Here is a 22278-nt window from a genome sequence, read left to right as displayed (position 1 = left end):
GAACAGGGCTGGCCCAACACCAGCCAAAGGCACCTGAAGCTGCGGGTAAGGGGAAGAGAAGACCTGAGGTCACATGATCGAGAGCAGGGGTGTCCGAGCCGCAGCCCACGGGCCGCATGCGGCTCAAGACAGCTTTGGATGCAGCCCAACACAAAATCGTAAATTTACTTAAAATATTATGTGACTTTTTTGTGTGCTTCATGTCACACTGTATTTGATGTGGGGCCCAGGACAACTCTTCTTCTTCCACTGTGGCCCAGAGACGCCACAAGCCTCTAACGTCAGTCCCATCCCGGGTTTGTGTCTCAACTGCACTATCGGCAGTCATGTGACACAGGAAGTTACTTCGGCTCCCTCAGCCTCAGTTTGCTTTCCTATTGAATGGGAAGAACATTAAATAATGCACGCAAGCCATTTAGCTCAAGATGGGCACATGTTAAACCATCCACAAATGTTAGCTATGGTAACCATGATGTTTGTTGCTGTTATTCTTTTTTTTAAATCCTCACTCTAGGACATGCTTATTGATTTTAGGGAAAGGGGAAGGGAGGGAGAAAGGGAGAGAAAGATTGATTGGTTACCTGTCATGCCCGCCGTCACTGGGAATCTAACCCCTAACCTTTTAGTTTATAGGATGATGCTCCAACCAACTGAGCGACCCCGGCTGGGGCTGCTGCTGTTACTCTTATGGGCAAGATGCCCCTGCTAAGGCTAACTGGACATCAAATGTTCTCCCCTGCGCTCACAGCCTGACTGCATTTTCCAGTTTACCTTACAGTTAGATACAGCCCTGTGGCTGCATTCTGGACAATGATCACTCCCAGGCCAGGCGTATGAAATCTCCCTCCAAGCTCTCGGACTTCCCTCACCCTCCAGCCAGACGGAGGACTCCGGAGCCCTCGGGGACAGCAGAGCCACCAGACGCACAGTGCCCGATCCGTGAGTGACTGGAACAAAGCCCCCACGCCCACCCTCGCTGACAGACACTGCACTGAAACGTGGACTAGAAGTTCCACGTTCGCGCTCTCACGTTGTGGAAATTGGTGGACTCTTGGTTCCGGTAGCTAGTGCGTCTTTCAGCAGACGCACGCCAACGCGGCTTCTCTGAAATCCCCCTTTCCCACCATGCACTTCTCCTGGGCCCTGGAACATGAATCCCAGCTGCTCGGTCAGCCAGTCCTGGAGCCTCTTCCTCTGATGAGCTCCGAGTCTTCATTCATGAGGGTGTGCTCCCCACAATCGTCCCTGCCGCTCGTTCCCTGGACCAGAGGAGCGCGAGGAGCAAAAGATTCCCTGGATTTACATGCTCCGCTACCTGTATTAGTGAGGCCCCCAGGCCTCAGCCACGCATCACGCACCAGCCCACGGGACAAAACGATTCCCTCCAGACTTAAAGACGGAGGTCGATCGAGCCCTGTTTTAACTGGAGGGAGAGGTGCTTCCGTCCAGTGGCGAGCGCCTTATGGCAGAAAGTTGTGTTAACGACCCCACTTCAGGGCTTATCACGAGGAGGTCATATAATCCCTTCCCGGAATTACACGCTGGCCGGTTCACGTAAATAACACAGATTTCCGTCATAATCCAAATTGTTAACAATTAATTTCTGAAATCAATCCCGGAGGGGTCCGGAAGCCCAAAGGGCTAGGCCGAGACGGGCCCTGTGTTCGGTGGATTTCTCAGGAGTCAAAATTGAAACCTCAAACTTGGAAGACACGGTTTTCGAGACACAGCTGACGCAGGCAATCAAGATGACATTATTCAGCCATAACCTGAGCGAAACGTACTCTAAGTGTGAATTAATAAGTCGGCTGAGACCAGGCCACAGATGTTTCCCACTCTGGCAATATGACCGAAGTGATGATAAGCAGATTTACATACTTAACTAATATGTTTATTTAAAGGAAATTTCCAAATCCAAAATAACATCCAGATTTCTTCTTTGGCTGCAGATCAAAAGACATCCTATCAATAAAGACAGAATCCAGGATAAACCCTTTCAACATCTGCTTAAAACCAAACAACAGATTTGAGGGTTTTGGTAAAACTTAATTGCAGGCAAATTTTACTGCGTCTTACATAAATATGTATTTTCGCGTCCCCGGGGCGGCTCTGACCCCATCGGCTCTCGTGTTCACAATATGCCGCATTGTTCTGTCACTTCCACCCGCAGCCCTGCCTTTCGGGAGCGGTCCCAGCTCAAGGTTTTTCTGCAGACGGGAGGACAGACAGACTTCGTTTCCCACCAAGAAAGCGGAGCACAAGGCAGGGGCCTGAGCTGATGGAGCTCGGGATGCTGTAGAAGAGAAATATCCGCCCCTCTACCAACCAGCTAGTGCTCTGTTTTTCCATCATCACTAAAAAGCGTGATTTGGTCTCCCGCCCCCTTCCGTTCAAAAGGAGACTTGCAGAAACAGGATGGATGCTGTTAGGGTGGTCCCGGCACTGTCTTTTCTGTTTTGTTGCTGGTTCCCCAAGGGAGAGCTGAGTAACCGGATTGGAGTGTTAACGGGTCCTGATGCTCGTGAAGGAGATGATAGGATGGGTGTTGGCCATCAAGCTGCTTACGCCTGAAAGTGAATTTGTTTCCTTCCCCTTGGTGCTAACTGCCTGAAACTGGGCCAGGATGGTTGGGTACTGACGCATTTTTCTCACCCACTGACCGGGCCGTACTTGAACTTAAGACCTGCTTCAGAAACTCCCTGGGCCAAGGGACCTGTTCAGTGTCAGGACCAGTGCGAGCAGGTTGACCCCGGGGTGGGGAGACCTAGAGAGTCAGAAGTCGTCCCTCTGGCTGCTGCTCCGCCCTTTGAACTCACTTCAGCTTCTGGGTCCGAGCTCCTCACAACCGAGGGAGGAAGACTAGGTCAGTGGAGCCAAAGAATGCAAACTGAAACAACGCTGCGGTGTCATTTCCGTCCTCTCAGCAGGCAAAGACACTTCTAAATACCCCATGTGATGACAATTCAGACGTCCCCAACAATAGGTGACACAGACACAACAATTTTATATGTATATAATATAGATACCAAAGCCTCGCCATTTGTCAAAACTTGGGCCCAGAAATTCTGCTTCTAGAATGCTTCTTAAGAAAATAATTATGTAAAAATAAAATAAAATCTTTTAAAAAAAAAGCCCTAGCTGGCATAGCTCAGTGGATTGAGCTCGGACTGCTAACCAAAGCATCGCAGGTTCGATTCCCAGTCAGGGCACATGCCTGGGTTGCAGGCCACAGCCCCCAGCAACCGCACATTGATGTTTCTCTCTCTCTCTCTCTTTTTCTCTCTCTTCCCTCTCTAAAAATAAAAATAAAATAAAATCTTTTTTAAAAAAAGAAAATAATTATGGATTTGTTGCACACAGGTTTAACCATGAGAACGTATGGCTTTGCTTATGATAAGGAAAAATATATCACAAATGACCTCAGTGTCAAACAGTTGAAATCAGCTAATTAAATGATGGTCTACAGATCATACGATTATTTAAAATAAAGGAGCAGAATAAAATTTAAGGACAATGCATGGTTGTCATGACTCAAATTATATTGCTGAGTGAAACAAAAAGCAGAAGATAGGATGTATCGCATTTTGCCATTGAAGGGTATACGTGACAAATATGTAATACGTATATAACTTAATGACATACAGTATTATGATGTCAGGGGAATAATCTGAGGTCGTCATAATTTGTTTTTTTATTATTTTTGTAATGCAAGTGTTCTATAATCAACAGGTATTACTTTTATTACCAAAAATGCTAAAAAAATTGCAAAGGGTCTTATTTTAAATCCATATAGAGGTGTACTTCACCTACAACACATGCACGCACTTTGAGTATTCATGTTAGTGGGTTTTGACAAAGAGGACGTGCTCCATATCACTAGCAAACTAAGATACAGAACAATTACAGTGTAAAACTACTATACACTTTCTACTACCCTGAAAAGTTCCTTCGTGCACATTTGTAGTCAGACTCACCTCTGGCTCCAGGGGACCTTTCTGTCGCTGTTTCGGGCTGACCTGTGTGCTTCCCCAAGTCCCTCTGTTGCCGCTGCAACCCCCCAGCCCTGCGGAATATGACTGTGTGTGCAGGCAGGGCCCTGACAGAGGTCAGCGAAGGAAAAGGAGGCCATGGGGTGGCCCTCCTCCACTAGGACGGTTGTCATCGTAAGGGGAGGAGATCGGGACACAGACCCACACGCAGAGGGCAGGCCACCTGAGGAGAAGACGGCCTTGGAGAAGGCCAGGAGAAGCCTTCGGAAGACACCGGCCCTACCGACGCCTTGATCCCCGGCGTCAAGTCTCCAGAATCGTGAGCAAATACGGTTTTGCACTTTCAGCCACCGAGTCCGTGGTGTCAGTACAGGAGCCCTAGCAAACGGATACGGTCACTTTGGTATTTTTTAAGAGTTTTCTATAATGGATGCATACTGTGCGTAGTCTGGCTTATTGTGCTCAGATTCAGCCTTGAAGTTGTTTGTTTTTTTTTATTGAGAGCCATCCGTATTCTGTGCAGCTGTAGATCAGCAGTCTATCACTCTAATCAGGTGATGATTCCTCTTCACTGCTGAGTAGCATTTCATTGTTTGGCTGCACCCCGTCTTATTGATTCATTCACCAGATAATGAGTATCTAGGTTATTTCTTAATAACCGACATTTACATTATTGTGGATAAAGCTACTGTGAAATTCGTGTGTACTTTTTTTTTGTAGACATGTTTTCATTTGCCTCGGGTAAATATCCATGAGTGCGATTTCTGAGTCATAAGGGAAGTGTAAGAAACCGTCAAACTGTTTTCCAAAGTGTTTATACCGTTTTACAACCCTGCCAGCAATGTAAGGAAATTCTGGTCGCTCCTCGCCCTCCCTAACACCTGCTTTCCCAGCCTTTTTCCGTTTGGCCACTCCAGTGGCTGCGTGGTCGTGCATCGGGGTAGGTTTAGTTTACATTTCCCTAATGACTAAGAGAGAGTGGGAGCATCTTTTCATGTGCTTATTGGTCTTTTGTGGATTGTCCGTTGAAATTTCTTATCTATTTTTATTGGGTAATTTGCCTTTTATTATTGAGTTGTGGGAGTCCTTTCTATATTCTAGATTCGAGTTCTTGTCAGCTGCATGTATTTCAGTGTTCTCTTCCATCCTGTGACTTTTCTTTACGTGTTCTTCATAGTGTCTTTGAAAGAGCCAAAGTGTTTTTGAACTGATTTTGCTTTTGAGAAAAAGGAATGACCAGCAGTCCCTTGTAAGAATTCAAAAGCATCTATCCGTCCGCCTTTCCGTCTCAGCCCAGCCTCTGGTTTGCTTACCTCCTTTCTATCTATCTTGCCACATGGACTTTGTCTCACTAATCCAGCCAGTGGACACCTACTGGTGGGAACTGGGAGCAGCAGAGGCCAATGAGGTCAGGAGGCCATAAGCAAAGACAGAAGCACAGCCTCACCTGCCCTGGCACTTCCTCTGACCTCTAGGAAGGGAAGGAGCGTGTCTGCTGAAGCACTTTCTAGTACTTTCTGGCTTGACACTGACAGGAGAATGGTTCCTTCCATTCACAGCTAGCGGAAGTCCTCGTTCAGGTGTGCTCTGGTAAGCGCCGCCACACTTCTCTGCCCCAAGCAAAACAGGAAATAGAGACCCCTCCAATTCTGTTCGAACACAGATCTTACAGGAAATGCAGAGTCGGGCTTCCTGAGCTAGAGGGCTGCCTCATTCCTCTGCACCCCCAGAACAGACTGCGTTCTGCTGCGTGCCCCCCATGAACCCATGCACACACACTTCATTGCAACTGCAGATTTTTAGGGTGCATTATTTCTTTACATTTCTGTCTCCTACAATCACACTGGAAGCCATTTAAGGGCCTGGCCATGTTTTGTCCGTCTCTGTTTGTACAAAGCCTAACACAGAATGGGCGCCAAGTAAGAGCTCAGCCTGGAAGGCTAAATGGCTGGAGGAAGGAAGGAAGGAATGAAGGAAGAAAGGAAGGGAGGGAGGGGGGGAGGGAGGGAGGAAATTGTTCAAACCCCAAACTTTGAAATGCCTCTTCCCTTCTATGAAAGCTTTCTCCCTGGAGTTGGGCAGGCCCAGGATCACATCCCAGCGCCGCCTGTCACCCCTGTGTGACTCTGAGAAAGTTCTCAGCCCTTGAGCCCCAGCCTCTCCCACTCACTAAAGGAGCGTAACGTTTAACGACCATGATGACCGCCTCCTCACTCAGTGTGGATCAAATGAGCGAACACGAGGTGTGGAACCATCGCCCGGCTCATAGAAAGTGCTCTGTAAGTATCTGCTCTGACCATGTAGGTGTTGTATTTTATGTAGGTCATTTCCAACAAAATCAGTATTTAATGTTTGCTATGGGTAGAAGGTGATAGTAAGGGTGATAATGATGACAATAAAATTACTATCAACCAGGTACCTTGTGTGCATTACACTTTTTTAATCTTCGCAGTGACCTGAGTCACAGCTGCTTTACCCCCGTTTTATAGTTGTGATGGAGGTAAGTGCATGAGGTCCCAAAGCCATTCAGTGATGAAGCTGGGAGTCAGACGCAAGCTTCCCAGACTGTACACTCTTTCGACACAGCCACTCTGTCCCTTCACTCAAGCAGGAGTCCTCTGACTCAGCAGAAAGCACGCCTGACATCAAGGAGGTCCGCACAGGTCACGGACACGGCCTTGGCACGTTGCTCCGTCGGGAAGAGCAGGGGTCAGCCCACTCCAGGGACTGTCGGTTCCACCCTTCCCCTTCGATATCATGTCCATTAGGATTCAGTTCTGTGCCCGTTACAGACAACGCAAATAACAGCGGCTGAAATAGGATAGATTTTTTTTTCTCTTCCATAAGAAAAGAGCAGAGATATTTAGTCTAAAGCAGGTACGATGGGTTCCAATCAGCAGAACCAGGTTTCTTCTATGTCTTTGCCCCCAAAATAAGCAGTCGGGAAAGTGCTGCTCTTCTTCATGGGGTCTGAGACCCCCCCTAACCCCGCTGAGAGGGACCCAGCTCCAACATGCAGCGCACCCCAGGACCCCTCTGTGTCTGGGGGTGTTGAGAGGCTTCTCCCCCCTCCCCCGCAGTGCCTCCATTCTGCGGGCTTGGGGAAGCCCCTGTGTCCCCTCAGGCAGCTCTTCTAGGACCAGCGGGAGCCCCAGCAGCACCAGTTACACCCAGCAGACCAAAACAAGGCCAGAACGGCTCTGAGGATGAGACGGTCGTCAGACACGTTCGTCCTGGGGTACCTCAGCTGCACCTCTTGCAGCCCAAAAGGCATGCCAGGCATCCCAGTGTGCTGAACCAACACAGCCCGCTAAAGTAAGAGATTTAAGTAGGATGCACAGTCTCTCTCCTACCAGGAACAGTCATAATGTCCAGGATACAATCAAAACCATCATCCCAAGAACCAAGAACATCACACCTTGAATGAGAAAAGACAATCAGCCAACACCAGCACTGAGATGAATCAGACACTGGAATTACCTGACGAAAAATTTAAAACAGTCATTTAACAAGGCTTCAACAATCAACTATTAATGCTCTTGAAACAAATGAGAAAAAAAAAGAAAATCTCGGTAAAGTAATAAAAGTTAAAAAAAAAGAAAGAACGAAATGGAAATCATAGACTGAAAATTTTAGTAACAAAAATAAAAAGGGCGAATCTCCCAGCTGGGTCAGCTCAGAGACCTCAAAGGACCTCAGAAAACCCTCTTAATCTCATTGGCCACTGTCTAGTTACAAGGGAGCCTGGGAAATGTAGTCTTTGAGCTGGTCTACCAGAGATGGAGTGGAGTGTTGTTTATTGGGTAAAAGGGAAAAATAAGTACTGGGTTGTCAACTACCACGTGTAGCACTGAAACAAAAGTCTCATACAGTGACAAGAGGACCAAGGTGCCAGAAGTTTGCACTGGAATAAGACTTATTAAGGCTAAGACCAGAGAAATCATGTGCCCCCTAGTAAGGACGGGAAGTCCCTTGGGTTCAATCTGGAATGATCCACAGCTACCATGACCCCTAAAGGCCCCCACAAAGACAACTCGATGGGACCTCATGCCACCAACACCTCAACAGGCTCACCCTCGCAGGGAAGGCCACTTAATTACCTGATTAATTCGCTCATCTTAATTAACTCGTCCCTGTGTTGATAACCCTGTATTGATTGCTCGGCTGGTAGTAATTTGAAAGATGGTGGAGAAGTAAATGGAGAAGCCGCAAGAAGGAAAAACAGAATGTGTGTTTCTGTCCCCCTGGAATCCACCCTCTAGGCTTTGAGCTCAACACCTCTGCTTCTGCTTCCAGGTAAATAAGTTAGAGATGCCAATCACTCTCTCTGGGAAGCGTTTCTGCCTACTCCACATTTCTTCTTGGAGAATCTGCCCTTTTTCCTTTCTCAAAGACTCTGTTTCTGAAACCCACATGGCCTCCCCCTCCATCACGGCTGATTGGACAAGGAATGAACAGGTAACCTAAGCTGGACCGATCACATTAATTTTTTTCCAGCTTTTTGAACTGGGGCATGAAGAAACAGTACCCGTTAACTTTGGGTGCGGAACTGTAGGAGTGTGTAGACCCGGAGGGTGGCCGGGGCTGCTGTTTTGTGCCACGGTTTTGTGGCAGCCACCATGGGCCTTGGACTCCCATAGAGACAGCTGGTCAATCAAGGTCACCAGACTCCGAACGGCTCTACAATTCCTGGTCCCAGTATTTGGTCTCCTAGCCTTGCTTCTTGCTCTGGGGTTCACAGGATACCTCCAATTCTTTCACAACAGCTTCCTTACATGTGTCCCTTGCCATCTCTTGCCGCCCAATGAGCCTCCAACACCATAAAACACTCTCATAATGACTTCTTTTCATTTTCATTTTAAACACCTTTGAAAATTCAAATTTAAGGAGCAGGTGAAAAATCAGTAACGTGGAATTGCTATCAAAAGTGTACAAACTGTGAATGGATTCACGGTGGGTGAAGTGGGGAGGGATAGAAGAAATGGGTGAAAATGGTCAAAAGATGCGAACTCCCAGTCATAAGATAAATAAGTTCCGGGGATGGGGTGCACAGCGTGATGACTATAGTTTGCGATATTGTCTTGCGCATGTGAAAGTTGCTGAGAAAGTAGATCTTCAAATTAAACGTTTGCATCACAAGAAAAAATTTGTCACTGCAAGGCGATGGGTGTTAAGTAAACTTAATGTAATAGTCACTTTGCAACATGCACGTACATCTAAATCACGGCGTTGTACACCTGAGACGAACACAACACTATACGTTTGTTATATCTCAATAAAAATGGGAACGTGCTTCCTCTGGTAAACTTCTCTGGCTTCCATCAGGACTAGCGCTGTGTCTACCCTTTCCTACCCGGTCAATCAAGGCCATGAACATGTCATCATCTCCCCCCTGACTTCAGGCCCTGGGGACCCTAATTCTCAAACCCCACCCAGATTCCCAGAACTCTGTTGCCTCCCAGAAGCCATCACAGTCAGCGCTAAGTGCCCGTTATTTGGCTTGGGGCCATGTCCTTGCGAAGCTGGTCTGGGAGTGACACTCTCCTCTCTCGTGTGATTGAGTTGAGTGTTCCAGTAAGACAAGTGATGTTTCCTGCTTCGGAGTCCATCCTAGTGGGCAAATGCTGCGTCTCTTTCACGGAAACCTGCAAGTGTGGACTCGTGAAGAACATCTTCACAAACATTTCTCGGTGTCCCGGAGATCACCCAACACAATTACACATTGGGGCATGCTGGGAAATCCTAAACTAAACCTGATTTGCTAGCCACATATGCATTTCATTTACTGAAAAAAATGTGTTTCTCCAAACTTCATTCATTGAGGCAGTAATGGAAGTGGAAGAGCCAACACAAGGAGAAGCAGCGTCATCAAGGAGAGGGCCGTGCGCCTCTGGAACACCACGTCCCCGATCCCTTCGGTCTGGAGTCTTCGTAAGCACCGCCTGCGCCTGCACAGGTCACAGAAACAAGAACAACTCCACGCTTCACTGAGGAGGAGGAGGGAATGTCTACAAAGAAGGGCCAGTGTGGAGGAAACCCACACCCTACTTACAGCTCTTCAAAGCCTGCCCTGTGCCAAGAGCTTTTCCCGGAGCGGAAATCTGGAAGCTCGGCTCCAGAAGACCGCGGAGCCCCACCACGGCCCCGGATGTCCACATCAGAAAGGAACTCGCTCCTCTTGTTACAGCCACCTTCCTCTTCTTCCCTGCTACCTGGAGCCAAGCTTCGCCCTCAGCAACACACACGCTTCTGTGCTCCCAGATACGTTTCCAGAACGTCGTGCACAGGGCAGCAGGGCATTCCAGACAGGGAAAGACCACAGTGTACTCGACCAGCCCAGCAAATGATGCTTCTACAACACTCGCAGGAAGCGTATACTCATCAGTGCTCTCAACCCACTGGCGATTTTTCATCTTTGGCGATTTGACCCCCACTGGGCTTTTGCAACCAGCACCAGGGAAGTAGGTGCGTCGCCTCCTAGTCTAATAATGAGTTATCTTCTCACCCCTGCCATCACCACCACCACCCCTTCTCTGCACCAATTATGTTCCCTCCACATTTACTTCATTTGGGGGAAGAGGAAGTCACAGCCGTTCATTCATTCATTCACCCATCCATCCGATCTCACTGAGTACCCACTTTGTACCAGCCTTGTGGTAGGTGCTGATGACAGAGCGACGGTCAAGACTAATAAGATCCCTGTCTGTGGAGCGGAGGGTCCCTGTCACCATTCACACAGCAGACTGCCCAGGGCGCAGGGTCTGCCCCCTCTCGGCACAGTGGAAGCTGCCCCCACCCCAGATCCTCCTCTGTCTCCAGGGGCACTCACTCCCCAGCCACGGAGGGCTTCACAGACATTGTCTTCTTAATCCTGCTGGTTCAGAATTGGAGATGGTCACCATGGCAACACTCTAACGGGCTACTTGTGTGTGGTAATCTGGGTATTACACAAACAGTGGTCCGAATATGCGGAAGAGGAGACTTTGTCTTCATCTCATGGCATATTAACTTTTCCTGAGCGCATCCTCTCCGTTATAGACAGCATACTGTCTCCCACTGACACGTAAGTGACCTCACCATGTGGACAAACCATAGGTCCTCCCACCCTGCCACTCCTGAGCATCTAACCAGCTCAAAAAGGTCGGAGCTCTGGAGTGTTCCAGGAACCACGGAATCTCTCGGGCAGAGGAGAAATTAGGGGGAGTGGAGTAGAACCCCCCTCCCATGCTGGAATCTCCCACTGCCCACCTTCCCCGCACTCTGATTCTGTAGCAACCGCCCTTCACCTCTGTCACTTTCCGGGTTACACATAGAGGAGTCTGTGACCCAGAAGCCGCGATGCTTTCCCCGATGCAGCGAGGGCCAGACACGGGTTTGGGGACGGTGGGGAAATGCTCAGATGTTCTGACCTGGGGGTGCAGTGACCCGGCCACGGCTCTAAACGAACCTCAATCTCTCTGGGTCCTTGACCACATCCCCCGTCGGATCACATGGGGGTTTCTCTTGCGGATTTTATAAGTAAAAATAATGTATGTTTCAGGAACATCCCAAGTCCCCGAGGATGGTGTGCGTATACGTGTGAGTGTGTGCATTCATACACGTGAGCACGTGTCTCTGTGGGGGTGAATGCGCCTCACCGTGCGTGCCTGCGTGCACGCCTTCTCCATTCCCTGCCCTCCGCGGGAGCAAAAGCACGGGATCAGAAGTCAGGGAGCTCCGCACTTCTCACTCAGGGTGAATTTGTTGTTTCGCTTCTGCCTGTTCCCGATGGCAGATCGGCTCCATGGGCCTGGGGCTCCTGTCCGTCTTGCTCGGCATCACCTCCCGATAGCCTAGAAGGGTGCTCGGCAGACGGTAGGTGCCGCGAAATTAGCGTAGACAATTACATCATCACAATGCAACTACACGACGACTCTGCGAGGGGACAGCTATTAGTCATTCAGCCACTCCCTTGCTTCTGTGACGTCATGCCAGCCACAAACCACAGTCCATGGTCTTCCTCCTCCCTGCCAGGTGCCTGTGGGGGCCTCGCTAGATCACAGAGATGAGGACGTGCCCTTGTTAGCAGGTTGCACGGGCCCTTGGCACTCCATCTGCCCCTCCAACCCACTTTGGAGCAAGGCAGGGGGGTAAAGACATTTGACTTATTACTGATAATGTGGATTAACTCAGCACACACACACACACACACACACACACACACACACACTTACACACGTGATTCGGTGGAAGGGGTGTGGTTCCAATTCCTGTACACTGACGCCCCCCTCTTTCCCTCGTGCAGGTGGACAGAATCCCATCCAACTCACGCACACCTAAATGCCACCCCGCCTCCCCTTCCGCAAACACAGAGGAGGCTTAGGCTGGGCCCCGTCCTCCAGGGCACCCTTCTGTTGCCTCCAAAGGGGCTGCACCCCCAGCTGGGCCCCAGGTGGGAAAGTCAGAAGCATGCCTGCGGTCCCGGGGTTCTCAAGGGGAGGGGAGGAGGAAGGTCCCCATGGGGGCGAAGTCTCCCACAGCCGACTCGCTGGTGATTGGCACTTGGGTTTCCTGGAGCTGGCTCTGGGGCCTGGGATCAGGCACACTGCCACCTCGACAGATGGGCACGTGGGTAGGTAGCCAACAGATAATGTATGAGCAACGCATGTGTTTGTGGAGGGCAGTGTTCCCAGACAGGAGCATCAAAGCGGGTTCATCCTGAGTCTCCACACCTGTGCTTCTCTTCTGTCGGACACTGCTGGAGGCGGGGGTCCCAAACAGGGGGGGAGGGGAGCATGGGTTGCGGGGGGTGCTCAACTGCAACCCAATTCCTGCAGGAGGGAGAAAGAAGGGGCTCTGGGCAACACAGGGGAAAGGATGCCCCCAGGGGGCCCGAAAGAGAAGCCACCCCCCTTTTACCCATGAAGGCAACAGGAGGGAGTGAGGTCAGACATGGAGACGACCCCCTTGGGGATGTCTCTGTCTCTCCTTCTTCCAGCTGAGAGCTCAGGAAAACTCGCTTTCCGATGCTCCAGGAGCCACGATGAGCTTTGAGGGAGAATGGGAGGCGGGCAAAACAAGGACAGCTGCCCCCGGACTGTCTCCCAGAGAAGCAAGCAGCTCTGCCTTCGTGACGCATAAATCGTGAATGCTGCCGTCCATGTCCGGAGAACGCACAGCCCTTGCGGACCCCACTGCTCGGTTACAGCGGGTTCGGTACTTTCCCGTGGACCCACGGCAGGGCTTCAGACCTTCTCTGCTGTTATAGTTATTCCATACCTAGCACATTCACAGGGTGCCGGATGCAAACGGACATGCTTGGAAAATCACTGCGGCGGCCCTGCACCCCAGCCACCCAGTTCCCTTCCCCAGACAGGGTATAGACTCGGACTGAGAATAATTTGTAGGACAACACTCGAAGCACGTGAGAGGGCATGGTGCAGCTGCTGAAACTGTTTCCCCCTCCAGAATCCAGTCTTACGATTTCAGAAAAGCAGCTCAGGAGCGCTTCTACTGCTCCGGTCTCGGTGGCCGAATGGCCATCCAGGACGGAGCCGACTGGGGTCTGCAGTAGCGAGAGCTGGCCCACGGTGACAGTCGTACAGCGATGGGCCCCTCTGCGCCCACCGTGCCCTGGATGCTCCTGAGGAGACATCTGGGCTGCGCAAGAGCTGGTGCCTACCGGGCAGCGTCGGCCCTGCTGGACAGACTTGGCCGACCAGACCCCTCCCATGGGCGAGTTGACCCTGCTCTTGGAGGGGAGGGTCCGATGGCAAGGAGGGCGACGTCAGTGGGCCGTGAATGTTGACAAAGGCTTGAGGGAGCAAGGGGGGCAGAGGAGCGCTGGGCTGGGACTCAGAGGCAGCTGGGCCCTGCTCCCGGTGCTGACACCTTCTGGGTGTGTGAGTTTGAGAACGTCCGGTTTCTGGAGGGAAGTAAAGGGCCGCACTGTGAGGCAGGAGTCAACAGTGGCTACAGTGACATCCACGGGCCATGGAGCTGGGCCTTCTGGGTGTGAGCCTCGTCCCCAGCCCTCACCAGCCTCGGGACCCTGTGTGAGGCACGTCAGCTCTCCTAGCCTTCATGTCCCCAAAGTAAAGTGATGATAATAAGAGTACTCACCCTATGGGGCAGTGGCAGAGATGAAATGGGCTCGCAATACATTTAAACTGTGTGGCGTAATGCCGAACACATGGTAAGCACTCAATAAATGTTGGCTATTATTATTTTATGATGGCTTGCAAAGGTGGCAGCAGATAATAAAGGGAATATACAGAGGATTTAACTACCTATTTTTATGCCAACACTACGATGACAGCTGGCTACTAAGTTACTTGAAATTTTTCAATATACCGTTGCTGCCAGCCACGTGCTCCAAGGGTAGTCGTATTAATTTTACTATCATGTCTCTGGGAGAGAGGGACACGCTGTCCTGGGTCCCACTCTCTGCACCACCCAGAGGCGCGCCTGGCTCGTCATAGGCGGTTCCATATGCTGTCACATCTAAGGGGACAATAGTTGTAAGATGCAGCATCGCTGTGTGACCCTGAGAAAGAAAAAGGTCCTGCTAATTCAACTCTGACCTGACGAGGCCAGACAGACACACCCTGACCCGGAGGTGGTAAACTGTAGCAGGCAGAAAGTGGGTCTAAGATGCAGTGACTTGTGGTAAATGGCTCAGTAACAATGACGCCATACAGAGTTCTGTTCGTGACGCCATCTCCGGACCCCGGTGGAGACCATCGAAGCTCTAGCCCTGACCTTGAACATGGTTCCAAGTCTGTGGAGGCCCCCAGCTTACAGAGTGGAGCGACTAGTGGGTAAGGACCACTGTATAACTCGACACGTGGTGGCCATTTCTGAAGATCACGATGGCATCTCTAAACTTGAACTCAGACCGAGGTCATGTGGCCTATTGAATTTCATAACACATAACCTACTCTCTCAGGGACTCTCACATTTTCCTCTAACCTCACAACAACCCTCTGAGGCAGACAGTGAGGACACTGAGGTTTAGGGGAGTTCAATGCCCGGCCCAGCGTCTCATGGACAATTGATGGCACAGCTGGGACTTGAACACCTTCTCCTAATGCCTAGTCCAGACCCTGCTACACGCCCAATGGACTCTAGTGCCCCACCCGAGCTACTTCCTGAACTTGCTAAGTATAGATTCTGTTGTTAAAATAGAATTAAATGGAGGTGGGTTCAGCAGGTGAACATTCTGGAAGATTCCAGAAAATCGTGAACAAGTGTTTTACATGCCCTTGAGAGGACCGTATAGCCTCTTGGCTCCTAACTTACTCATGAGAGGGCTCCCGTTTTTTTATTCCAGAGACCCTTTCATGGAAATGAGCTATGGAGCCAGTGGGAGAAAAACTCCAGGCTCCTTTGGGGTTGTATTTTGGAGCAGTTTTCTGTTTTCTGAAAGCTTGGGGAAGAGTAAGCGGTAATCAATAGTGAAATCTGCCTGGATCTCAGAGGCTCGATGAAGATGCTTTTGAAGCACATCACAGAGCTTGATTTTCTGTTATTTAGTGCCAAAAGTTATTACCTCTGCAGCAGTGCGATGTCTGATTTATACTAAATTGTTAGCTGAAATCTATTACAGTTTATTAGCACCATCTCAGCATACAGTAACATCTCACTGGCTCTGCTCCTGTTTAAATTGACCAGCTGCTTTAACTCTATTAGCTCTGAGGCTGAGATACCCCGAGTCCACAGGAGCTGTCTGCAGCACTGGGGGCGGGGAGGGGGCAGGGGGAATGCACACAGATGAAGCTCAGGGTATTGGGGTGTTGGCCACTACCACATTGCTGCCGCCTCCAGCTCTGTTGATGGGGCCATGACCCCCGATATGTCATCGCCAGTGGAATGGGGAGCTGCTCTCAGCATTCAGAAAGCAGGTGTCAGGGCGGTGGCGTTGCCAGAGGAGAGGGAAGCATGCCTGGCACTGTGCAGCCGACAGCTCACGATGGTGACTTGGAAGAAGGAACTTGGATTGTGTGAAAGGAAAAACGGGGTTTTTCAAGCTCTGGACCCGTTGCCAGCCAGTGCGTAACTTCTGGGGGGCACCTGCAGTCGGATGGAGGAAGGACAAAGGATCTCACGTTATCCACAGAGAGACCCCCTGACCGTGCGTCCATCCTGCCCGTCCTCAGCTCAGGGCTCGGAAGCAGTCAGACCACAGACACGTGGAGGCGTTTCAGCAGAGGCTGGATGGCCCGGTGCAGCGGCGCCCAGGGCCGGCTCGCTTCCGAGCGCCCGCGGCGGTGAGAACTCTGGCCTTGGAAACCACCCGGCTCTGATGTGAAGGCTACCCTCACTGCTTACTGTCTGTGCAACCTTGAAAAAGCGACCCAAACACTCTCAGTCCCCATTTCCCCTTCTGTGTGGTGGTCTTCTTGTGAGGGCTCAGGTGTGGAACTTGAAGTCTCCGGGACTGCCTCAGGCACACGGTAACTACGTAGTTAACATCAGTGTCTTCATCTTCATCTTGGCTTAGCCTTTTGCAGCCATTCAGTTAATTATATTTGCATTCTGCTCTGAGTTCACAGTCATTATCGTTTCAAGTCTGGCAAGAGCCCCCCCAAGAGGAGGTGGAGCAGAAATTGATAGCCCTGTTTGACACACTAGGAAGTCCTTGATTTGGAGAGGTAAAGACACCCACCCAAATGTCACTCCGTCAGTGTGCAATAGGGCAAGGTAAGGTCCCCAAGTCCTGCTGCAGCGTGCTCTGCCCCTACCACGTGGTCGCCATGCCACAGAGCTCCGTGAGGGACAGGGGCTTCGGAAAAGAAGCTCGCAGGCCGAACCCGAAGCCTGTGGCTCAGAGAGAGCAGGAGCGAAGTTCTCAGTTGCATAGAAGCACTCAGAACAGTGCTGGCCCCATTGTGCATGTTCATTACGTGTTCCCTGAATGAGCGAACAGACGGGCCAAGTCGAACTCCCTCCATCGGGAGAACGGAAGCGGGAAGGGGGTCTCCAAGCAGCAGTGTTCAAGAAGAGACGGGAGATGTGAGAGGTTCCTAGAGTTTCCTCCGCACGCGGGCGCGGTCACTCAACGACAGTGTGTGCAGCGCGCTGTGGTCCGAACCCAAGGCAGCCGGGCCCTCAGGAGTGGGAAGAGAGGCACCCGGGGCCCGGGGCTCTTTGTGCCCCTGCAGGAGGGGGAGCTCCCCAGGGCGTCAGCCCCCTCCCTACACACCCTCCACCCAGCTCCTGACACCAAGCCTCCAGCCCTTGACTCTCTCGAGACCCCTTGAACTTCTACAAGGCATTCTGTGTCCCCCGCACGCAGAACACGGCTGAGCTGCAAAACGGGCTTTTCTGCCATCAGCGAATGGCACCAAGTACAGCAGATGGCGGTAGCCCCATTTCACAGCTAAGAAAAGCGAAGCCCAGCAAAGCAGCCCCAGGGAACGTTCCCATTCCTCCGCGAATATTAATTACATGATTTCAAACCTACTGGACGCCGGCACGGCCCTAGGGGTGGGGGATTCCGAGGTGAAACGGGGCCTGCAGGGTCTGCGCCCTCCCAGTGGGAGGGGACAGGGCCGAAGAGGGCTGCGCAGCCTCATCACGCCCCTAAACCCTAAACGGCGGGTGGTGCGAGGAAGCTTCGCCGAAGATGGACACGGACAGCGATGCAGGGCGGGCGCTTCGTCCAGGCAGGTGACCGGAGGAGGGCCGCGTGGAGAAGTGGGGACGCGAGCGGAGACTGAAGGGACGCTGAGCAACCACAGAGAGACGCGCCCACTGGACTGGCGGGAGCAGCGGGAGCCCTGGGGTGCAGCAGAAGCCGGTCTCAAAGCCTGATCTGGGGGAGGGTGGGGGCGGTGGGAACCACCGAAATGAAAACCCGGAGGGCTGGTTCGTGGGGAGCAGCGAGAGGAAGCGAGGTGGAGCCGGTTCACGGTCTTGGGGGCCATGGGTTTTACTGGAACTAAACTGGACCCCCAAGGGAAGGGTAGTAAACAAGGAAGTGACGCGATTCATTTACGATTTAAGAAGCTCACCCCCTGCCGAAGGGCGGGAAACGCGCGGGGGAGGGGCCGAGAGGGGAAGCAGGTCGGCAGGTGGGGAGGCTGCTGTAGCTGGGACAAGAGATGCCGGTGGCTTATCTTGGGCTGGTTAGAGATGGCGGATCCCGAGAGGAGACTTGGCCAGAGTTGGAGCTCGTTAGGGCTACAGCCAGAACTAAAGCTCAGGCCCCCTGACTGGCCAGCCAGGTCCCTTAAACAGCCCACGCTCCGATGGGGCGCAGGCCAAGGGCCGTGACTGGCAGGAACACGGAAAGGTCATCAGGAGAGTCTGAGAACACCGCGCTCCGACTAGACGCCACAGGCCCTGAGGCTGCGCACACATGGTTCTCTCCAAAAGAAATGTTTATTGTCACATGCGATTTCAATGACAAGCAAAAAAAAGAAAAAAAAAATCAATAGAAGCACATGGCGGATCTCTCGGATGACAACCTTCTAATTGAGTTCAATCACGCTGTTTCAGAAAAGACCTCTGCATTTTTTATTAACCAGCACGCGGGCTCCGTGCGGAAAAGGGCAGTGAGGACGCGGTGCATCAAGTCACGTGAGACGACAGACTCGTGTCAAGCGACGAGAAAGAGAAGACAGCGCAGGAGAACTCCTGGTCACTTCGGCGTCCTGCCCCCGGAGAACGGGCACCAGAGCCCTAAGTGTGACGGCCGTGTTCGGGGAGGATTTCACTGCGGCCGAGGAACATGATCTATCCTGTTTATCTGAGAGTTGAATCTGAATTGTATGGGGTCTGTGGTGAGGGTTGCATTTCATTTCTAATTTGCTTTGGTTTCACAGTTGACTCAAATAATAAGCATCAGGAGTTTATACCTGATTTTTCATTTCTATGTTAACATTTTAATAAAAATAATGTGTATCCTCATCGGGGCCCAGGATACATAATGTCCTCTGAAAAGAGTCTGTATCTCACTCCAGCTTGAGAAATCCTCGACTCAACCAAATGAAAATTAAGCAATGGGCTAGACTACATGGAATTATTTTTTGTGATGGTATGAAGGAGAAGGAACACCAAGAAGAGGAATCATTTGTCCTTCCTGGTACAAATCCCAGAAGGTGCAAAATCTGCTGAAGTAAGGTTTAAAAGAATAAACTTAAATGGGGTTCACTTATTATCGGACTCCCTCATTACGGTGGGGTATCGGCACTACCTCTTAAGATAAAAAGCAAGTCACTAGTCTCACAGCTCTTTAAGAAGAAGTCAGGGGCCATGTTCGGGGAATACCACGTGTGTTTAAACCAAACCCTCGCATTCAGAATCAAGGGCTGAGTGTGTTACGGAGAAGCCAGGAGGGACCATCAGACCCTCGTTCCGCCCTCAGCCTCATGTGGAGTGGAAGTGTGGGTGAACTCGTCAGCACCCAACCTTTCTTCTCCGCCACCTCCTTTGTGTGGCCTCTGTGCTAGGTGGAATCTCCTAAGAGAAACACGGATCAGCTACATACATCCTGTTAGGACCCTGAGTACATGATACATGGGACGTCAGGTTTCAAAGACAGAAAGAAAGCCAACAAATCGAGGTGTTCTTTTCTCTGTGGCATCCGAGGCATTCAAGGTGTGTACGAGAACCCCGGGACTCTGGGCTGGATGTTTCTTAAAGTGCGTGCATAATTTCTACCCAGGACTTGCCCTTGTGGAAAGTACTGTCCCCCAGCTGTCTGAGTAGGCCTACAGCACCTAAAAAAATGGAGGTTGCTCCTGGGAGGAACCAGACCAGACAAGGGAGGCTGGGAAAGAGAGGACTGATGAGTGCACATGTCTTGACAGGGTCTCTTTTCTCCCAGCTTCAGGAGCTGGGGATGCAACCAATTCAAGAGGACAAAACCAGGTGTGTTAGCCCAGGGAGGGGGGTGGCTGCTAAAATAGATGTCCTTTGCTTGGCTTGGCACACCACCGCTGACCTCTGTCATCCCCCTCAGCAAGGTACACCGAGCGCATCCCTGCCCCATTGGTTTTTAGGTAAACATTAAACAGCACCGCACACGGAGAATGGCCAAGGTGCTCGGTAATCCATCAGCAGCGGCAGACCTGAGCGTCGCCAGGCGATGCCAATGGCTCTGGCTCCCACACAGCTCCTGTCGCTTCCAGTGCGGATGGTAAACAGCCTTCCTCAGGATCACTATCCAGTATTCACTTTAGCAACGCTAATTTACGACGTGGTGCCCCCTTTTACATTGTGCTACAGGACCCCTGCACAGCACCGGCCTTTGGCGACTGGTGTTTATTCATTCTAGCCACCGCACTTGCCTGAGCTTTTTTAGGTTCCTGGGGTCTGGCCCGGAAAAGGATTGTGTGCAGGCCGTCTGGGCAGGACTCAGTTACGGCAAAGGCAGCCACGCCTCCTGAAAAGTCTGGTTCTCTCTCGTTGGGCGGAGGAGAAGAAGAGGGCCGCCGGGGAGGGCTGAGCCCAATCAGGGTCCTCAGCTAGGGACCTCCTGAGACCGGCACGCAGGGGAAGCAGCCGTAACGACACCAACGACCGTGCTACTCCTCCCTGTGGTAACTGCTGTTTCTCAAGACCATCCCTGTCTCTTATTCTCACAACGGCCCTGTAAGGAAAACAGGAGAAGGTCTGAGAGGATCCGATTTGAGGACCGACTGCCGGGGGCGAACCTTCCCACTCCCTAGCCAAGAGGTCTGGTTAGTCGGCCCTTCCGTGCCTTAAACTTCTCATCTTTAAAAGGGGGCGTAGGTGCCCTGGCCGGGGTGCTCAGTTGGTTGAAGCGTTGTCCCTCACACCAGAAGGCTGCTGGTTCGATCCCCAGTCGGGGCACATCGGGGAGGCAAGGGATCCATGTTTCTCTCTCACACTGATGTGCCTTCTCCTCTCTCCCCCTCCCTCCACTTCAGTAAACATACTCTCAGGGGAGGATTTAAAAAAAAAAAGGTAAGTCATCAAAAGTGTCTTTTAGAGAAGGAAATCATGCGACGTTTGTAAGTACAATGACTTCCCCGCAGCCCCATTCCCTGCCCACCGGCAGCCACTCGGCTGATCACGGCCCCTACTTTAGACAGCTTCTGTAGGACTGAGATAATGCGCGTCAGTGGGGGTCGGCACACTCTCTGTAAAGGGCCAGAGAGTGAATATTTTAGGCTTCGCGGGTCATAGAATTTCTGCCGCAACCTCTGAACACGGCCATTGCAGCCCCGAAGCAACCACAGACCGTGCATGCGTGAATGGACCTGGCCGTGTGCCAGGGAAACTTTACTTAGGGACATTGCAATTTGATTTTCATATAATTTTTATGAGTCATGAAATAGTCTTCTTTGGATTTTTTTTTAACCGTTAAAAAAGGTCAGAACCATTCTGAGCTCAAAGGCCGTGCCGAAGCAGGCAGTAGGGCGGACGTGGTTTGCTGACCCCGCCCACAAGTGCCTGGCACCGTGCCCGGCACACCGTCGGTGCTCGGCAGCTGCTGTTCACCCGTTTATTAGTAGTGCTAGTGAGAGGGCCCCGAGCGGTGGCCTCCTTGTCCCTGCCGTCCCATGCATACCCGAAACCCAGCCCTAGTCGGGGATTTCGCTTTCCCTTCTTGTCTTTCAAGCGACTGGACCTGACTTCTAGGTCCAGTCTGGGAGGAGGAGGAGGGGCAGGGGTGGGGCAGGAAGGCCCCAAGGAGCCAAGGCCTTGGTTCAGTGGCATCCTGAACATGCTGACGGCGTGGACCGTGCACTGCCAGCCTGAAAGGGGCTTTGTCAATAACGAGCCCGAAAAGCAACTCAGAATCTGGTTTTGCTGCAAGAGCATGATTTTAACAGACCTGGGGCTGTTCCCTACCCTTTAACACTGTCTCCTGTGAGTCAGGAGATTGTGATCTTGTAACTAAATTGACTCTGCCACAGGTTTGCCATCTTCCTGGGTACATTCTCTGACGTGCATGGCTTCAGATCCAATTCCCTCGGGAAGGGAGGGAGGGAGGGAGGAAGGGAAGGAGGGAGGGAGGGAGGGAGGGAGACGACTCTCTTCTGTGCCTAGTTATCTCCTATCTCATTTTCTCCAAATTGAAATATTTTTTTAATCTATCATAATAAGTGTCAGAAGCAACTCCCTTTGGCCCTAAACCTAGTGTTCTTTTTGGGGACAGGAGTCATTTCTGTTTAATCCTAATGCTAATATTTAAGAAAGCGGCAGCAGATTCCAAACAGTAATTTGCATCATGCCAGAGATCTACTGGGTTCCTGGGCCGGTCCATCCGTGCCTGGCCATCGGGCTTCCTTTTTAGACAAATTATTGCGGAGTCCGACGAGAGATGGTTTCAAAA

Source organism: Phyllostomus hastatus, unplaced genomic scaffold (genome assembly GCF_019186645.2).
Source record: "Phyllostomus hastatus isolate PE091 unplaced genomic scaffold, TTU_PhHast_1.1 phas_scaffold_345, whole genome shotgun sequence".
Taxonomy (NCBI): Eukaryota; Metazoa; Chordata; class Mammalia; order Chiroptera; family Phyllostomidae; genus Phyllostomus; species Phyllostomus hastatus.
Note: the sequence above shows the minus strand (reverse complement) of the source record.